This window comes from Musca domestica, unplaced genomic scaffold (genome assembly GCF_030504385.1).
Source record: "Musca domestica strain aabys unplaced genomic scaffold, Musca_domestica.polishedcontigs.V.1.1 84, whole genome shotgun sequence".
In the NCBI taxonomy this organism is placed as follows: Eukaryota; Metazoa; Arthropoda; class Insecta; order Diptera; family Muscidae; genus Musca; species Musca domestica.
This window is the reverse complement of record NW_026712417.1, coordinates 1226810-1247628: the sequence shown is the minus strand read 5'-3', so window position 1 is coordinate 1247628 and position 20819 is coordinate 1226810. Positions and strand designations below refer to the sequence as shown.

Here is a 20819-nt window from a genome sequence, read left to right as displayed (position 1 = left end):
GTTTGAAGGCCATAATTCGTGTCAAAGGTGACCAAATCTAAACTTATTCTAAAATTTGATGCTATTTCCGACATTTTTTGCTTTCATTCAATAAAATAAAAAAATGTAAAAATTATGGCGTTTGACTTTGTTTCAGTTTTTTTATCTCACCCTGTAGTTACACTTTTTCAATATAAGTCTACTATAATAGAATCCCATATTTCAGCAGTCTCTCATGCCGATGTCTTTCCAAAGTCCTTTTAAACATAAAGTCTTCTAATGGTCTTTCTCCTCCTAAGTTTGCCGACCCTTCAGATCCCTAGGTCATCTAAAAATTTTGCTCAGTGTTCATAGCTTTTAAACTCAATACATTTCCTTGTGGCATTAGTTCCCTGAAAGAAGTTTGTGGTTTCTTATTTTGTTACATTGTAACCATATATCTATGCTTCTTACTTCTTCGTTTTCCTTTTTGTGGTAAGCCACAGTTAGCTAGAGTTTAGGATGTCTAGGCAGCGCAACGTTGATGAAGATGGCGAAGATGCCGGTATGAGTGTTATTGTTAATGGGAATTATGAAGATGCGGTTAAAAGTCTCTTCTTGTCGGTCGTTTGTGTCATTTATTTATTTTATATTTTTTGTAAACAACAACAACAACAACAGCAGCAGCAACATCTTCTGTTTACCATCCGTTCATTCAGTCATCCATTCATCCATCCATTCGTTTGTTCGTTCGTTCGTTCGTTCAACTAACTGAACATTCATTCATCTAAACAGCCATCCATCTATCCATCTTTATTGACGTAGCCATCCCTGCCTTAGTCGTCACCATTGATGGTTGACAGACAAACCGAATGACTGACTGACGGAATGTCTGCCAGTTAGCTAGCCAGCCAGCCTGCCTGCCCGACTCTCAAGAGGAAATAATCTCAATGGCATTTTTGGCCTACTTTTACTTTGTTTCAATCCAACAAACCAGCCAATAGAATGGTGGCAAGCAAAATTCAAATTCAAATCTGAATCCAAAATCCGAAAATGAATCTGTTCGTCCATCCGTTAGTCTGTGTGTATGTTTGTGTGTGTGTGTGTTTATTTGCATTTGATATTGTGCCTTGCCTCCGTTAATAAATAAATTGTCATGCTTTCAATTGCACTGGCTGTTCGTTCGTTCGTCCGCCTATCCGTCCGTCCCCCCCCCCCCATCTACCGGTCTAGCTGCGTGTCTATTTGCCCATTGGCTGTTGGCTTTGTTAATTTCAATTGTTTTGCGATTGTTTTGAGAATAGTTATTTATATTTCCTCTGGCAAAGAAGCTGCAGCTGAAAATTATGCCTTATTTCGTTTCGATCTATTGCACCATACTAAATTACCAAATTGAGGTTAGGAGAATCGGTATTGAAATTAACAAAAACAAAAAAAAAAATCACTGTAAAATCGATTTGAGTTCGACAGCGCCATGGGCTGTTATGAAATATTTTTAATACCGAATATCCTAGTCACAATGGAGAATAAGACTTCGCCGATTCCAATTGTTAGATAAAATGGCGGGTTGATGGGAGGGTCCATCAAAGGAATATAATTTCACCTTTGTGTTATCTATAAATTATAAAAACTCATAGTAAAACCAGTAAAGAAAGTCTTAAAGTCGGGCGGGACCGACTTTATGATACCCTACACCACTGTGCTAATTTAGTAGAGCTCACATAACAATTAAAAGTTTTTATGGGAGAATTCAATCACACACGCTACGATTATAATTATAATTTAAAATTCAAAAGACTCAATGTGCCGAAGTATTTGAATCTTTTAAATTCGGACTTGTATTGCCCATTTGGTGCACAATTAATTTGAAATCGGATAAAGATATATATGGGAGCTATATCCAAATCGGAACCGATCTCGATAAAATTTGGCAAAGATATTTCTGAGCTGTATTTGATATATTTCCCTGAAAATCGTTGTTACGCAGTGCATTTACGGCTGTGGGTAACAAATATAACAAATCGGATGAACATTATATATGGGATCTATAGCCATATCTGGACCGATCTTCACCAAATTTGACACACTAGCTTCTAGACTCAATTTGGTCGTAAGTGCCAAATTCCATCCCATTTGGACAGATATTAGATGTTTGGTGCACAAAAAAGTGTAAATCGGACGAAGTTATATATGGGAGCTATATCCAAATCTGAACCGATCTCGATAAAATTTAACAAGGGTATTTCTGATCTACATTTGATATATTTCCCCAAATATTGTTGTTACAGAATGCATATTACGGCTGCGGAGGACAAAAATAACAAATCGGATGAACAATATATATGGGAGCTATAGCTATATATGAACCGATTTCGATCAAATTTAGCATACTTATGTTCATGCCTAATTTGATTGTATGTGCAAAATTTAATACTATTTGGGCAAATATTAGACGTTTGGTGCACAAAAAAGGGAAAATCGGACGAAGATATATATGGGAGCTATATCCAAATCGGAACCGATTTCGATAAAATTTGGCAAAGATATTTCTGAGCTGTATTTGATATATTTCCCAGAAAATCGTTGTTACGAAGTGCATATTACGGATGTGGGTTACAAATATAGCAAATCGGATGAACATTATATATGGGAGCTATAGCTATATCTGAACCGATTTTCACCAAATTTGACATACTAGCTTCTAGACTCAATTCGGTCGTAAGTGCCAAATTCCATCCCATTTGGACAAATATTAGACGTTTGGTGCACAAAAAAGGGTAAATCGGACGAAGTTATATATGGGAGCTATATCCAAATCTGAACCGATCTCGATAAAATTTAACAAGGGTATTTCTGATCTACATTTGATATATTTCCCCAAATATTGTTGTTACAGAATGCATATTACGGCTGCTTAGGACAAAAATAACAAATCGGATGAACAATACATATGGGAGCTATAGCTATATCCGAACAAATTATATGTGCAAATTTTCATCTGGATCGGGCAATAAATGCGAACTGTACTTTGTTTACAAAAATACACGGACGGACATGCATAAATCGACGCAGAATGTGATTCTATGCGAATCATCAAAAGGAACTATGGGTCTATCTCGTTTCCTTTTTCCTGTTACAAACAAATGCACAAAGACATAATACCCTGACCACCTTGTGGTGTAGGGTATAAATATCATGTCGTTATAGCAAACTTCGAACACATCGCTTTATTGGATTGAGTGAAACCACCCACTCAAACATCCACCCATATTAGTACAGTTTTTATACCCTCCACCATACATTGTATGGATGGTATATTAAGTTAGTCATTCCGTTTGTAATTCATCGAAATAATAATTTTAGACCCCTGTCCGTCCGTTCGTCTGTTGTAATCACGCTAGATGCAAGACGAATAAAGATAGAAAGCTTAAATCTTGCACATACCAGTCTTTTGTCTGCAGGTAAGTCAAGTTTGAAGATGGGCTATATCGGTCCAAGATGTCGTATGGCCCCTATATAACGGTACCCCCCGAAATTCGGTATTTTGAAGATTTTAGCCACATTTTTCAATGGAATTGTCTGAAAATCCACACAAGGAGTTGCTTGTGGGTAATTTACCTCTTGAAGGAGAATTGTCTATAACAGAAACCTGAGATGAAAGTGAAATTAGTCAGAATTTATGATTTTGCATCAAATTGGATCTGGTACCTCACGTAAATTTTAACATTTTTTACAGAATTATCACATTTCATATAAAGCGAAGGAAGAACCCAACCTGGCACATCCCAATATTTATTTAGGTCCGATACGAAATTTGCGCATTCCATCGGAACCTACTCCACTGAGGTCAACAATTTGAATAATCATAACAGAAGTCAACATATGTTTAAACAATCGAACATTAGCTCAGGGCATACAGGGTGAGATGAAAAAACTGCAACCAACTTCAGACTGCTGTCATTTCTAAGCCACTCATGCGATAGCGGTTAAAATTATTCCAGAGGCAGCTCATTATATGGTCTACAAGCGTACCGAAGCATTTTGGTAGGAATTTTCCAGAAAAAGTCATTCGTGATGGAATTCAAGTGTGATTTCTTTATATTTGGCTGGAAAACCACAAGTGGCTATCATTAGAGCACTCCAGCATTTAAATGTGAATAAATCTTTTGTGTCTCGTACCATCGCTCGTTATCGTAATACTGGTAACGTAGCCCGACGTCAAGGAAGTGGACGAAAGAAAACAGCAACATCAGCAGAAGTGATTCGAAAAGTAATGAAGCCACTTGATCGAAACCTGTGTCGCAGTGGCAGAAAAATGGCTTGTGAGCTGAACATATCGCCATATTTCATTCTGCAAAAAAATTGAAAAATAAGCTCGGGGTAAAGCCATTGAAATTTCAAAAAGTGGAAGTACTTACACCGCAACAGAAAGAAATTAGACTCAAAACAGCTAAAGAGTTGCTTCGCTTGGCCGAAAGTGGTGAACTGCCGAATTGGTCAGCTACCAAAGAGGTCAGCTATTTTCAGCTGCTCTTCGGATGGCCACCAGAACTCAAGCGCCGGCCATGGTAAAGGTTTGGGCCGCCATAACAGCCGATGGTCGCTCTCCGCTCCTATTAATCGACCGTGGCATCAGAATATTATGCCGAATTTTATCGCGAAAAGATTCTGAAGGGTGTATTAAATCCTTGGGCACGCAAACATTTTGGCCGCAGACCTTGGACATTCCAACATGACTCAGCACGCACCACTCAAGAATGGTTACAAAATGAGGTTCCTCGCTTCATTTCCAGCGCACAATGGTCACCAAAATCTCCGTATACCTATCTGTTGGACTATTGTGCCTGGAGTATTTTGGAAAGCAAGGTTGGCACTAAAAGAACACCTCGAGCAAGCGCTTCGCCAGGAATGGGCCAAAATACCGCAGAGCAACATGCGGGCAGCGTGCGACGATTTCGTTGGCCGTTTGAAGGCCATAATTCGTGGCAAAGGTGAACAATTCGAACAAATCTTAAGTTATTCTAAAATTTGATGCTATTTGCGACATTTGTTGCTTTCATTCAATAACATTTAAAAAAAATGTAAAAATTATGGCGTTTGACTTTGTTGCAGCTTTTTTATCTCACCCTGACCAATGTTTTAGTCTTCTATATCAATTCTTTCAAAAGATTTAGACATTTCAACAGACAGACACGCAGAGAGACGGACGGACATCGCTAGATCGCCATAGAATTTTGTGCTGATCAAGGATTTGGTCGTGTGTGAAAAAACATCTCCATTTGGGCTGATATTAAAAATTTGGTGCACAATAAATATTGTGCACCAAATATTTTAAAATTACAATAACTCCTTAAATATTGAGTTTTCGGCGTTATTAGCTATTATTTGTGATCACTTTTAGTGCATGAATTGTTAAATATTTTAAAATGGCCATAACTCCTTAAATAATGAGTTTTCGGCGTTTTGTTTGTGATCACTTTTTAAGGCATGAATTCTTAAATATTTTAAAATGGCCATAACTCCTTAAATATTGTGTTTTCGGCGGTTTTAGCTATCACTTTTAAGGGACGAATTCTTAAATATTTTAAAATGGCCATAACTCCTTAAATATTGAGTTTTCGGCGTTTTTAGCTATTATTTGTGATCACTTCTTAAGGCATGAATTTCCTAATATTTTAAAATGGCCATAACTCCTTAAATATTGAGTTTTCGGCGGTTTTAGCTATCACTTTTAAGGGACGAATTCTTAAATATTTTAAAATGGCCATAACTCCATAAATATTGAGTTTTCGGCGTTTTTAGCTATTATTTGTGATCACTTCTTAAGGCATGAATTTCCTAATATTTTAAAATGGCCATAACTCCTTAAATATTGAGTTTTCGTAGTTTTAGCTACTATTTGTGATCACTTTTTAAAGTATGAATTCTTAAATACTTTAAAATGGCCATAACTCCTTAAATATTGAGTTTTCGGCGGTTTTAGCTATCACTTTTAAGGGACGAATTCTTAAATATTTTAAAATGGCCATAACTCCATAAATATTGAGTTTTCGGCGTTTTTAGCTATTATTTGTGATCACTTCTTAAGGCATGAATTTCCTAATATTTTAAAATGGCCATAACTTCTTAAATATTGAGTTTTCGGCGTTTTTAGCTATTATTTGTGATCACTTTTTAAAGCATGAATTTCTTATTATTTTAAAATGGCCATAACTCCTTAACTACATTCTTAAATATTTTAAAATGGCCATAACTCCTTAAATATTGAGTTTTCGGAGTTTTAGCTATTATTTGTGATCACTTTTTAAAGCATGAATTCTTAAATATTTTAAAATGGCCATAACTCCTTAAATATTGAGTTTTCGGCGTTTTTAGCTATTATTTGTGATCACTTTTTGAGGCATGAATTTCTTAGTATTTTAAAATGGCCATAACTCCTTTTTAATTTTCCCCATTACCAAATTTCGTGCCTCTTACAGACTACAAAAGTGTCATCTATATCAAATTTTTAAATTTCCAGTTCTATCCCTTAAATTTTCAGTATCTATCCTTTAGCCATATACCAAATTTAGTACCATATAGTACTTTTCGTACAATTATAGTACACATTTCAAAAATCACTTCCATATCTCTACCTCAGATGCCAATAGTGACTCTAATATCAAATGCCAGGATTTCATTTCTTTAATTTCCCCCCATTACCAAATTTAGTACCATTTAGTACAATCATTGTACGCATATCCAAAACCAGCTGAGAGACATATACCAACAGAGACCTGAATACCAAATTTGAGGATTTGAGCCCAATTCCTTTCCACTGGAATTTAGAAAACCAAAATTTAGTACATTTCCAAAACCAGCTCCATATTTCAAATCCATATACCAATAGAAACGTCAATATGAAATTTGAAGATTCATTCAATAACAAAAATATAATACCAATCAGTATTTTTCGTACACTTATAGTACAGGATATGCATAAACAGCGACCCTTATAAATATATAAATAAAATTTCAAGCTCTATATGATTATCCAATAGCAAATTATAGCACTTGTAGTACACATTTCCAAAACCACCACAATATTACAAACCAACCAAAGTTTTCAAAATTCCAGCTTCATCCATTCATCCTAAACCAAATTATTCCAAACACAGTACAGTTCCCAAACTTAGTACACATTTTACCACCTTCAGATATCAAACACAGTTATTTGATAATGATGCCCATATACCCTCTAACCAGTGCGACTAAGGGATCTTATACTACCCCACACAAGATAGAATAAAAGTGAGTTATTAGTGGAAAAATTTAAAGTTAATTTTATTGTATGTCACGATTCTATTGAATTCTTTACCTTCTCCTTCCTGCTCTATCTTACACTTCCACTTTCCATTTACTATTTCCAAATATCTTTATTTACTTTAATTTTTGGCATTCTCTGCTAAATTCCACTTGCAATACCAAAACAAATATTGTTTTTGTTTCATGCATTTATCAGGGGTGCTCAAAAAGAAATATCTCTTTTCAGTCAAATTTCTCTTTGCTTATTTAAATCAAGAACAAAACAGTGTTAAGTCATTATTTATACAAATATTTTTTATCCATTTGCATTATAAATTATTTAGGCAAACATTCATGTTAAAAATAATTAAATTGAATCGTAAAATATAAAGAAAAACAGAATTTTAATTTTCTCTTAAATTATCTCTTTTTTCTCTTCATGTTCTAGAACACGGTTTTGAGCACCGCTGATTTATTCTCTCTACAACAGCGGTGCTCAAAACCGTGTTCTAGAACATGAAGAGAAAAAAGAGATAATTTAAGAGAAAATTAAAATTCTGTTTTTCTTTATATTTTACGATTCAATTTAATTATTTTTAACATGAATGTTTGCCTAAATAATTTATAATGCAAATGGATAAAAAATATTTGTATAAATAATGACTTAACACTGTTTTGTTCTTGATTTAAATAAGCAAAGAGAAATTTGACTGAAAAGAGATATTTCTTTTTGAGCACCCCTGCTCTACAATTATATCCCCATTTATGCTCTCCTCTCTCACCTAACTCTTGCATAGTAAGTTGAGAGTTAAACAAGCTCCCTCCTCATGTAAACAAACCCAGAATAAAGTTATTCTCAATTCAGTTTTCGGCAACGTTTTAAGCGATCGGTTGTGTTTTGTTGGCTATGCATGAATTAATTGCAAATTGTTGTGTTTTCAATAATAAATCTGGCAAAAATAAATTATTTCAATAAATATGATTAGGTGATTACAAATAATTGTTAAGTGCTGGTTGATTTTATCAAGAAATTTCATTTGTTTTACAAATAAAAAATGTGTATGTGTTGTAAGTAGCAAATGTTTTATTTTTTTTGCAATTCATTTGGCGTCAGTTCGTAACAGTGCTCTGTTAAATGGCTACCATGGCAATGTTAACTGCATATATGTTAATGTGAGAATGCTTGTGTGTGTGTTGCGTTAAATGTCAAGAAATCTGTTGTTGAATAATGTGAACATGAAGCGGAAAGGGAAATTGGCTAACAGTTCGACAATCGGCTATGGTGAGTATTTCCATTTTGTATGTTGCTTTTATTTGTGGTGTATTTGAACGTGAAAGAGATAAGGGAAAAGTGACTCACTCTGATCAACAAAACGCAGACAGTGCATTTATATGTTTAATGATTTTTATACCCTCCGCTTTTCTATGGAGGGTATATTAGCTTTGTCATTCCGTTTGTAACTCCTCGAAATATTCATAATAGACTCTAGCGTAAAATTCTAAGACGATCTTGGCATGTTTGTCTGTTTGTCTAATGTAATCACGCTATCTTTCAAACGAAGTGAGATAGAAGGCTAAAATTTTGCATATATGAATAGTTTACCAGGAGGCAGGTCAAGTTCGTAAATGGGCGATGTCGATGTATAGCCCCAATATAACGGTACATCCCGATATTCGGTATTTTCATTATTTTCGGGACATTATTTACCGGAATTATTTCAAATTTCGTATTTGAAGTTCGTAATGGGTACTGCAACCTATGACAAAAATTTTTGTCTGTAGGTCCACGTCTTCGTATAGCCCCCTATAACGGTACCTCTCGATATTCGGTATTTTGATGATCATAGGGACATTATTTACCGGAATTATTCAAATTTCGTATTTGAAGTTCGTACTGGGTACTACAGCCTATGACAGAGAATTGTCCGTGCAGGTCAACGTTTTATAACCCCCATGGTACCTTCCTATATTCGGTATTTTTATGATTTTAGCTACATTATAAACAGAATTTTTTCAAGTTTTGCATTTGAATATCGCAATAGCTTATGACAAAACTTGGCTATGCAGGTACATTCGGTTTTTTTTAAGAATTAACGGAATTTTTAACGGATTTTATTTTTTTGAAAATTGCCAAATTCGTTTGAAATGGTGGAAGGGTATTCAAAGTTCGGTCCGGCCGAACATACTTGTTTTAACTTTTCAAGTTCTTTCCCAATGTTCTCCTCGCACCATACGATGAAGGGTATATTAAGTTTTTCATTCCGTTCGTAACTCCTCGAAATACTCATGTAAAGCCCAGAAAGTATACATATTCTTGATTAGCAGACAATTCTAAGTCGATTTAGCTATGTCGTCTGTTGTAATCACTCAATTTTTAGAACGAATTGAGACAGTAGGCTAAAATTTGACACATATATGTATTGGACAGTAGGCAGGTAAATAGGCAATGTCGTTCCACGTTTTCGTATAGCCCCCATATAACTGTACATCCCAAAATTCGATCGTTGCCAGCATAGGGTTACGTATTGCTGTAGCCCCCCATGTTTCGATATTCAGTATCCCGATATTTAGTATTCTCATGATTTTATGATTCAGTATTCTTTATGATTTTTTTTTTAGTGGGATTGTTTAAAATTTGGTCCGTAGAGTTTGTAATGGATTCTGTCTTCTGTGGCAGAAGACTACCGGAATACGCTCATTATTTCTTATATATAACTTATATGGCGGTACCTCCAAATATTTGGTATTTTGTTGATTTTACCCACATTTTTTATAATTTTTTAATTTGGTATTTGAACAACAACCCCTATTGGAGTACCATCGATTTTAAATTTTTAAGACTTTTTACCAATCCATTTAACCGACAAATATAGAAGTGGACGCGAGGTGGAGAGTATTCGTCGGGGCTGAACTTAATGCGTCTCAAATTTAATATTAAAGTCTTCGGAGGTGAGATATGTATACGAAAAGCACTATATGGTACTAAATTATATTGCGATCTCTGTTGGTAACTGGGATTGAGACATGGGCGTGGTTTTGGAAATATGTGTTGTACGAAAAGTACTAAATTCAACTATATTTGGTACAATTTGGTATTAGGTGAACATTTTGTGCTTGAAATTCGAATATTGATATTGGGATCACTGTACATGTGTAGCCTGGACATGATATATAGAAGTTGTTTCGAAAATGTTTATTGTAATTGTAAGAGAGATGCCACCCCATTTGGTATTGTGTTTATACCCTACACCACAAGGTGGTCAGGGTATTATGTCTTTGTGCATTTGTTTGTAACAGGCAGAAGGAAACGAGATAGACCCATAGTTCCTTTTGATGATCTGCATAGAATCATATTCTGAGTCGATTTATGCATGTCCGTCCGTCCGTCTGTCCGTCCGTCCGTCTGTCCGTCCGTCTGTCCATGTATTTTTGTCAACAAAGTACAGGTCGCATTTATTGCCCGATCCAGATGAAATTTTGCAAACATCTTTTGTTTGGCCCAAGGACGATTAAAATTGGAGATAATCGGTCAAAATTTAGATATAGCTCCCATATATATCTTCGTCCGATTTGCCTTTTATTGTGCACCAAACATGTAATATCAGCCCGAATTGTATGGAATTTTGCATATATACCCAAATTAGGCCTGAAAATATGTGTGCCAAATTTGATCGAAATCGGTTCAGATATAGCTATAGCTCCCATATATATTTTTCATCCGATTTGTTATTTTTGTCCACCACCGCCGTAATATGCACTCTGTAACAACAATATTTGGGGAAATATATCAAATGCAGCTCAGAAAAGCCTTTGCTAAATTTTATCGAGATCGGTTCAGATTTGGATATAGTTCCCATATATAACTTCGTCCGATTTACCTTTTATTGTACACCAAACGTCTAATATTTGTCCAAATGGGATGGAATTTGGCACTTACGACCGAATTGAGTCCAGAAGCTAGTATGTCAAATTTGGTGAAGATCGGTTCAGATATAGCTATAGCTTCCATATATATTATTCACCCGATTTGTTATATTTGTTACCCACAACCGTAATATGCACTCCGTAACAATGATATTCAGTGAAATATATCAAATACAGCTCAGAAATATCTTTGCCAAATTTATCGAGATCGGTTCAGATTTGGATATAGCTCCCATATATATCTTTATCCGATTTCAAATTAATTGTGCACCAAATTGGCAATACAATTCCGAATATAAAAGATACAAATACTTCGGCATATTTAGTCCTTTGAACTTTAAATTATAATTATAATCATAGCGTGTATGATTGAATTCTCCCATAAAAACTTTTAATTGTTATGTGGAGCTCTACTTAATTAGCAAAGTGGTGTAGGGTATCATAAAGTCGGCCCCGCCGACTTGAAGACTTTCTTTACTGGTTTTTTATTGAGATTAAATTCTGAAATTTTATATTTACATTACTGATGGTATCTGTATTTGAGATTTGTAGGTTATTTAGAAATTCGACCTTAATTTAAACGAAAAGTGCTAAATGGCACTAAATTTGGTATGGGGTGTCCCTTCACCCATTTGGAATCCTCAAATTTGATTTGAAATGTACTAAAGAGCAGTAAATTTGAAATCTCAAAATTTCATATAAGTGTCTGTGGTTAAGATATGAGAGATGAGATTATTAGAGATGTATATTATTTTAACTTACATACTAACTGTTACTAAATTTGGTATTGTGTGAAGGGATGCAATTGAAATTCTGAGTTTTGATATTGAGGTCACTGTTGGTTTCTAGGGTTTACATATGGAGGCGTTGGAGTAGTTTTTGACAGTGGGTCTACTGTATTTTGGATGCGGGAATGATTGTGGAATGATTTTAATAATATCCACCTCGATAAACTTCAAAATGAACGATTTTCAAGACTTTTTGATGCAATTGGTAAATATTTTCCGATTATTCTAAAACATAGAAAGTCTGATGAAATTTTGATTAACAAATTTGGTCAATCTGAATAAATTCTTAATTTTGAGCACTATAAAGGATTGAGTTTTGATATAGACTTTTGATGATGAATTATTGTAGATAGTTAAACTAATTTTATAAACAAAATTAAAAATATTTTTCAAAAAATTGCCACTAAATTTATCCATCCATCTTTGAAAATATCTTATACATCCCTATTGCCCTTTTGCATGTTCTTTTCCACTGAACAGCAATAAGTTCTTACCAAACAATAGTAACGATAACATATCGGTAATAGTTGCTGAAATGCATCTAAAATATCAAAAATGTGTCTTATTCCATGTATTGGGCATCCCTTCAATATATGGATTGAACAAGCTACCCAAGTTAGAGAATCACTTATTATTTGATATTTAAGTACTGAGTACTGCAGGTCAGCACAAAAAAATATATAAATTAGTCCACATTCTTTTATAACTCGGGTTCTGCCCGATTTTAGTATTTTTAATGTTTTGACTTTTTTTTGTCGAAATTAATTGGCTATAATTTAGTATGGAGATAGTTTATTGATTTTTGGTATAGCCCCCATATAAGAATACCACGGGATTTCATACTTTCTGAATGTTTGACAATTTTATTTTGGTATTCAAGGTATTCATAGAGTGCTTTAACTCTTTAAGAGTACAATAACACCAAATTTCCTGCGAGTGATACCGTCAAAACATATGTGGTAGCATAAAACACACTCTATTGCCCACATCAAATCATATATACGCTCTGCAAAGATATGTCTGAAATGCTTTTGGCGGCGTCGACTATATGATCCACATTGGATCATACAATTACAAAATCCACTGACTATTGCGTCTTTACCGCAGCTTAGTTGGGAATCGTACGCGACATATACATATTTAGGAAATTGGCCATAATTTACACTGTTTTACTTACAATAATCAAATTGTGTCTTCTTATACCAATTTTTTTTTTAATTTGCAATGTTTTTCAAAAAGTCACGTTGATTTGTATTGCAAGACATATGCACATGCATATACGTGAACAACGAATTGCATTAAACGCACGAATATTTCATTTTATTCTTAAATGAATGTGTTTTTTGGACAGTAATGAAATACAAAAAAAAAAAAAAAAAATGACATAAAAATTAAAAATTTGTGTTGAGGAAATGTAAAGTAAGCATTGATGGAAGTTATTGCTGATAAGAAAAAACATTGGCACAATTGATAAATTTCATGTTTCATGGCGATATATAAGCGATAAGATAATCACTGGAACATCTTCCGTTAACATTGTATTTTATGGATTATTTTATTAAGGCTGGATGAGATAGAGATACTAAAGATGAAAATAACATATTTCTCATGATGTGGAATTAAAATATTTTAAGAGTACAACCATGAAAAATATATTTAAGATTTCATTAGACACACCATGGAAAATGTTTGCCCATACATTCGTAGTACTTTTTCGACGTTTTTCGCCGCGCTGGAAACTGGAAAAATAGTTTTGGATGAATTAATTTTTATACCCTCCACCAAAAAAAGGTATGGAGGGTATATTAACTTCGTTATTCCGTTTGTAACTTATCGAAATAATCATTTTAGACCCAACAAAGTATATATATTCTTGATCAGCGTAAAATTCTAAGACGATTTGGCCCTGTCCGTCCGTCTGTCCGTCTGTTGTAATCACGCTACAGTCTAAACGAATTAAGATAGGAAGCTAAAACTTTGCACAGATCTCTCTTTTGTCTGCAGGCAGGTCAAGTTCGAAGATGGGCTATATCGGTCCACGATATCGTATAGCCCCCATATAACGGTACCCCCGACATTCGGTATTTTGATGATGTTAGCCACATTTTTCAATGGAATTGTCTGAAAATCCACACAAGTAGTTCCTTGTGGGTACTTTATACCTCGGCAGAGAATTATCTATATAGGTCCACGATATCGTACATCCCCCATATAACGGTACCCCCCGATATTCGGTATTTTGATGATTTTACCCACATTTTTCAACGGAATTGTCTGAAAATCCACACAAGGAGTTCCTTGTGGGTACTTTATACCTCGGCAGAGAATCATCTATATAGGTATAGCCCCCAATATCGTATAGCCCCCATATAACGGTACTCCCCTATATTCGGTATTTTGATGATTTTAGCCACTTTTTCCAATGGAATTATCTGAAAATCCATACAAGGAGTTCCTTGTGAGTACTTTACACGCAGACATATTTGTCTTTATAGGTCCACAATATTGTATATCCTCCCATATATCGGCACCTTCCTATATTAGATATTTTAGAGATTGTAAAAGAATTTTTATTGGATTTAATTTTTTTGAAAATTTTCTAATTCGTTCCAAATGGTGGAGGGTATTCAAAGTTCGGCCCGGCCGAACTTACTGCTTTTTTACTTGTTTTTAATTTCCTTTGCTTTTATATGGTTGGCTTCAAGATATGGACCTTGTGCATTTAGGTAATGTGGCCGTACTAAACATTTAACCATAGTGGGGAAGTTGAGTACTTATGATACTTTAGCTGAAGTTAGCGAAAATACCGAATATCGGGAGGTAACGGTATATGAGGAGATGCCGAACCCTACAAGTCCAGATCTATCTTTGAAGTCCTGGACATATTGTAATCTGAGGCGATTTGAAGATATTCGGGAACTCTGGTGAAAAGCGATTGGCTCACAGGAGTTCGGGTGGTGTACTGGTAGTAGGTGATCGGAAACTCATATCGGCGCTAGAAAGTTAGTTAGTCGGGCTATGCTACTGTCTTCAACTACCTCTGCGTTACTACTCTAGGTTCCGGTGGGAACTGCGATCTCAATTCCTGTAAATGATTTCAAAATCATGATTTCATTTCAAATTTACCGCCTTAGAGGACCTGATCCATCAAACGGAACCAAAACTATATATAGGTAATCACTATAGTTAAGTCAAAGAGAATCATTCATTATGTGTTGACGGTAAGCTGTGTAAGCACTGTTTATCTTATTTGGGTTGTTCGTCGGTCCAATGCGTTGCTGTAGTTGATAGGGTGGGCTGTGTGATATTATTGTTGTAAGAGAACAGTGCTACTGAGTGTTGTTGATTCTGATTGGTAATGAGTGATTGTTGGATGTTTTTCCTAATGTTGGAATTTACTTGTATCTATGTACGCGATCTTCTGTCCCATTACTCTTTGTCTGCTGTTGGTGTTAAATTCTAACTCTTCCTTCTTATGTGTATCGAATATATTATAAAAAACCAAGTCGAAATTTGAAGTTGTCATCCCATTCCTGCGAAATTAGCGAATTAGCTGTAATTTGGTATATACGGTTGCGGATACTAAACTAGCTTACCAAATATCTTCTGTTAAAAGGTCTACTCATGGAAGGCAAAACATCTTTTCGTAGAACGCCAGAAGTTCTTCTTAAAGATCCAAAAGATTTTCGCATAGAAGATTAGAATATTCACTTAGAGAAGACCACAAAAGAAAACCGGTACATTACAAAACTACAATATCTTGGAAGCCCACCTAATGTTCAAATCCATTTGGAAGATTTTCTTTTTGAAATTATGTCATAGAGCCCTGTCCATATGTTACCCTTAGATTTTTAAACGGAAGCATTTGCCCAATATTTACGCACTTCGTCGTGTTGCTAGGTATTCAAAAGAATATCACACGAACGTCGTGGTACATTTTACAGCCCTTAACTCTCTCTCATGCAAAATTTCGTGTCATTTGGTTGTTTTCAACTGTGACCTGTAGAGCTACTGTAAAATTAGAACATTTTTAGTTATTTATTAATTTTTTGGTCCATTTAAGCCCTTCGATGTACATCTTCAAAAACAATAGTCTTTTATTCTGATCCTAACCCTACCCTCATGCAAAATTTCGTGAGGATCGGACGATAATTGCGACTTGTACATAATATCTTAAAAACATAGTGTTGCGGGGTGTAGAAAAACTTTACAAAATGTACAATTCAAAATGGTAAGGCAAATTGAAAGAATCGCTTGCGATAAAAAAATATGACAACAAGTAAAAAAGTATCGGTCGGTTTTGCCGAAATATTATTATAAATATATAAAAATATCGAATATTTATATCAAATTTATGGGAAATCATAAATTCCATATTCATCTCAGGTTTTTGGCAAAGAGAGATATATTTAGATATAGCAAGTTTTAAAGAATCGCTGAGTTGTTTCGCAATTTATGACAGATAAAAGTATTGAAAATTGTGCCCCTTCGTGGGTGAGGTATGTGTGAAATTTGAAGAGAGTTGGATGCTTATTGCACTTTCTTTGAGCGTTATGTTTTTTAAAATCTTGTGGACCAGATAGCAAAAGAAATGGACCGATCTGTACCATCTTTATAACAGATCTTGTGTTAATGGAAATATTAAGATGTACCATGTCTGGAATGGAATCGGATGTTGATTTCGCTTTTTATGAACTTCATGGATATTCAAAATTTTGAGCGTTTGTGGGAGAGGCACTTGATGGAGTGGGCCAATATTACACACTTTGGCACCTGACTAGAACGGACGCAAATATTAGGACTTGCAAAATTAGATTATTGCTTCCATTTCTGTGCAGAAATTATTTTTTTTTTTTTTTTTTTTGAAATTTCGACCATTTGTTGGGAAGGTACCAGAAGGTGAGGACCGATATATTCCATTTTCACACCAGACCTTTTGTTAATAAAATTATTGGGATGTGTGAAATTTGAAGACAATTGGACCCTTATGTCACATTTTATGAGATTTTTAATTATTTATAATTTTGACCATTTGTGGGGGAGGTACTTGATGTAGTGGACCGATATTGTCCATTTTAACACCTGAGCTAGCACTGACACAAATATTAGGATTTGCAAAGTTGGAGCAAAATGAGATTATCCTTTCTCTTTCTGTGCAAAAAATATATTTTTAAAAATTTCGACCTTTCGTGGGGGAGGTACCAGAAGAAGCGGACCGATATTGCCCATCTTGTTTGACAAAAATATTGCAATGTACCCAGTTTGGACCAAATCGTATACTCCCTTCGAGAGTTATCGTGCGCACCAGCCAGATAGACAGACAGACGGACAGACATCGCTAGATCGACTCCAAATGTTCTAAAACGGATTTGATCCAAAGATACCTAGTATCTAAAACCTTTATTTCGACTAGGCATGTTTTTATCGTATCAAATGATATATACCCTCTGTAACCATATGGCTTAGGGTATAAAACTTGGGGAAAAAATTAAAAATATTATATATTGTTGAATTTTCAAATTTTCCTTTTTCCTATTACAAGATATTTGATTTCAACTTTGACCTCTCATTAAACATTTTCCTTTTACTTAAGATCCCGCAGCTTACAAATATCCAATTTGAAGAAAAAAGTAATATTCTAATGCAAACTCATTTTCGTGTACTTGTTGGAAAGGTTGAGATACATGTTTTTTTTTTGTTGGCAATTTCAATTTTTGCGAAGCGTCGAAAATGATTTTAAGGGGTTTTGTGCTGTTATCTCTGGCTGAGGTTGTTATTCTCGTTGTTGTCGTCGTCGTCAGCGGCTATATTTCACCAATCATTGGTAATGACATAAAACGATAAACAAAAACAGCAACAACATCAGCAAAAACCCCATATATAAAGTATTGTTGTTATTACTGTGTCCGATTGTTTGTCGTTGTTATTGTTATTTTTTAGTTAATGTATTTTTTGTTTTGTTTATTTATTTGACTTCAGTGTTTAATATAACTGTTTTCAACAGCATCTTTTGTGCTTAAGTGAGAAGGTGCCCTAGAAGAGACAGAGAGCTAGTGAGAGGTTTTCAGTGCGAATTGTTGTTGGCAAAAATGAGATACGATTTTAGCATTTCTAACTCTGGCCTACTCTGTGGCTCTCTTTGGTACTCTTTTGTAGCAATGTGCAATAAAATGAGCCATTCAAAAGACTTAAGATGCAAACTTGTTAGCGGCAAGCTTCTCATTCACTTTGTGGGAGAGAACCTCAGCTCTTTCAAGCCGGTTTAATGTTGTGGTGCAGAGAGAAAAAGAGAACTTTGCAAGTGTCTTGTGTTGTTCAAACAAGAAACCGAACTTGTTTCTGGCTCACAACTTGAAGCCACAAAAGACCGAGGCCATTGTTGTTGGCTATCTTGTGTGCTTGCTGGCCGAAATAACAAACCTCTCACCAAGAATGCGAGCAACCAACCCAAACCCAACGATCCAACCAACCATGTATGGCCAAGAGCATGGAAGATTTGAGCTGAGTGTGCATGGGTTTTTGGCCACAGCTCCCAAACCCAAGCATTCGTTAGTTAACAGCGGTGACGGTCGAACGTGTATATTGTGTATAACGGTAATGCGCTTAAGTGTTTATCTTTTTGTTTTTGCTGTTGGGTAGAGTGTTGACGTTTCTTGCTCTTCTTGCCACCACGTTGTGGGCACAATAATAATTATGTGTGCGAGTGTACGTCCATCCACCAGGCCAGCGTTATAATATTTTTTTTTGGCGTGATCATTTGGTGTGCCCTAAAATTGTGCCTCGGCCATAAATAAAACCTTTTAGAATCATCGTGCGTGAGAAAATTAAAAGAAAAATCTTTAACGGTTTTAAGTGGAGAGTTTTAATGAAAGTTCTGGGCAATTTGAAAAAAATATGTTGTGTGTTGTGTTAATGAATTTTACATTTACTTACAAATGAATATGGTAATGAGATATGAAGAAGAAGAAGCCTAGAAAAAAAAGATGATAATAATACATACCTACAACAACAAAATATGCTATGAGGAAAATATTTAAACTGTGGAAATGGTTCTGAAATCATGTTTAAAAAAATAATAAATACCAAACAGAAAGTAAAAATATATATATTTTTTTAAATAATATTTAATACAAAAAAAAAAATAATAATTTTAAAATATTTTTCTAAAAACAAAGAAAACCCAAACTCATGATTTTATAATTTTTATAGATTACATAATAGAACAATGCAAAGCATACATTTTGTAAAAATTATAAAATAACTAAAAAATTTAAATAATAAAGAAAAAATAAAAAAATACCCATAAAAGCGATATAAAATTGAATATACGGAAGAGACTGCTACCAACTGTCAAATGTGTTTCTTATGCAAAAATTGAAAATACAATTCTGCATGTATTAAAAAAAAAAGATATTTCAAATCTGAATTTAAACATCTCTGTGTTTTAAACCAAAAATTGAATATTAATGTATTTTCTCTGAAAAGAAGAAGTGAAACACTTGAAAATTTGCCAATAGTGAAGAAACATCTGTCATAGAAATGTGAACAAAAACATCAAAAAACAAAAAAAAAATTAAATTAAAAGTTGCAACTAATCTCCCACAAGTTGACACGTTTCTTATGTGGATTTTTATATTTTTGGAAATTATTATTGTCATCCGTGAGAGATTTCACTTTATAAAACAGAAAATCTACAATGCTGTTAACAAAGGGCTGCCAAATTTCGGGATTAACTATCCAAATGACAACGATATGGATATCAATTGCTTCACTCAAAACCGTGGTCTTCAATGTGTTGAAGAAAAAATTTAATTTAATTTTCAATTAAAATTAGATTTTAATAGGTGGACTTTAGTAGGCGAAATTTTTGGAATATAATTAAATAATATAAAGCCGCTATATAACGGTACCTACCGATATTCGGTATTTTGATGATTTTTGGCATATTTTTCTTATGGATTTGTCTAAAAATTAATATTTGTAGTTCGCAATGGGTTCTACCTCCGGTGGCGGAACATAGTATATATATGTATATACTATGTATATATAGATCCACCTTTTGGGGCTATACCCACCGTACCTCCCGATATTCGGTATTTTGATGATTTTTGTCACACTTTTCCACGGATTTGTAGTTTATAATGGGTTCTAGCTCCGGTGACATAACATTAAATATTTAGGTCTACATTTTCCTATAGGGCACATATAACGATACCCTGCGATATTCGGTATTTTGATAAACCTGGTCACATTTACCCACGAAATTATTAAAATTTTGTTATTTAAGAAGAGTTGGTAGATGACCATCATTGAAGTATAAAATTGTCTATAGAGGCTCCCGTTTTGGTATGGCCCCCACATAACGACCTAACCCACTTTATGGATTTTTGGAAAGATTAACAGCATCATCCAAACCATCTTACTGGTATTTGTAGTTCCAAAAATTCAGATCTTTTATATAAAAATAATTTCTCTACCAAATGGTGGAGAGTATAAAAAGTTCAGCCCGGCCATACTTAACGTTTTTTTTACTTGTTGTTTCTATAATTTTTTTGTTACAAACTTTCCTGGGACACAGAAAATGTTTTCCGTTTCTGGTCAATATCGGGCTACTCCTTTTAGTAACTTCCCCACAGAAGATAAACATTCTGTAAATAAGAACAAATTTTATATTGAATGTAGGAAATATCCACTATAATTCAATCTCGGCACATCATAAGATTTAGGTCAGAAGCACAATTTTTATTTAAATAATAGATTGATATATAATCTGGATCCGAATTCCTTCAAACTTCGCACATCATAAAATTGTTATCGTATTTACGTTCCGGTACGTTCCTCGCAAAAGTTCAGAATTTTCGACTA

At 34.4% G+C, this 20819-nt stretch overlaps 1 protein-coding gene across 2 annotated transcripts in view; it reads left to right on the top strand.

The window, feature by feature from the left end:
- Positions 1–18470: 18470 nt before the first annotated feature.
- LOC101901776 (serine-rich adhesin for platelets) overlaps positions 18471–20819 on the top strand; it is a 446297-nt gene continuing 443948 nt past the window's right edge. The window contains exon 1 of one of the 2 annotated variants that reach the window (XM_059131315.1): positions 18471–18548. The gene's annotated coding sequence lies outside the window, so the exon portion shown is untranslated. Of the gene's footprint in view, positions 18899–20819 lie in introns of both variants that reach the window. The other variant, XM_059131316.1, reaches the window with a different exon arrangement.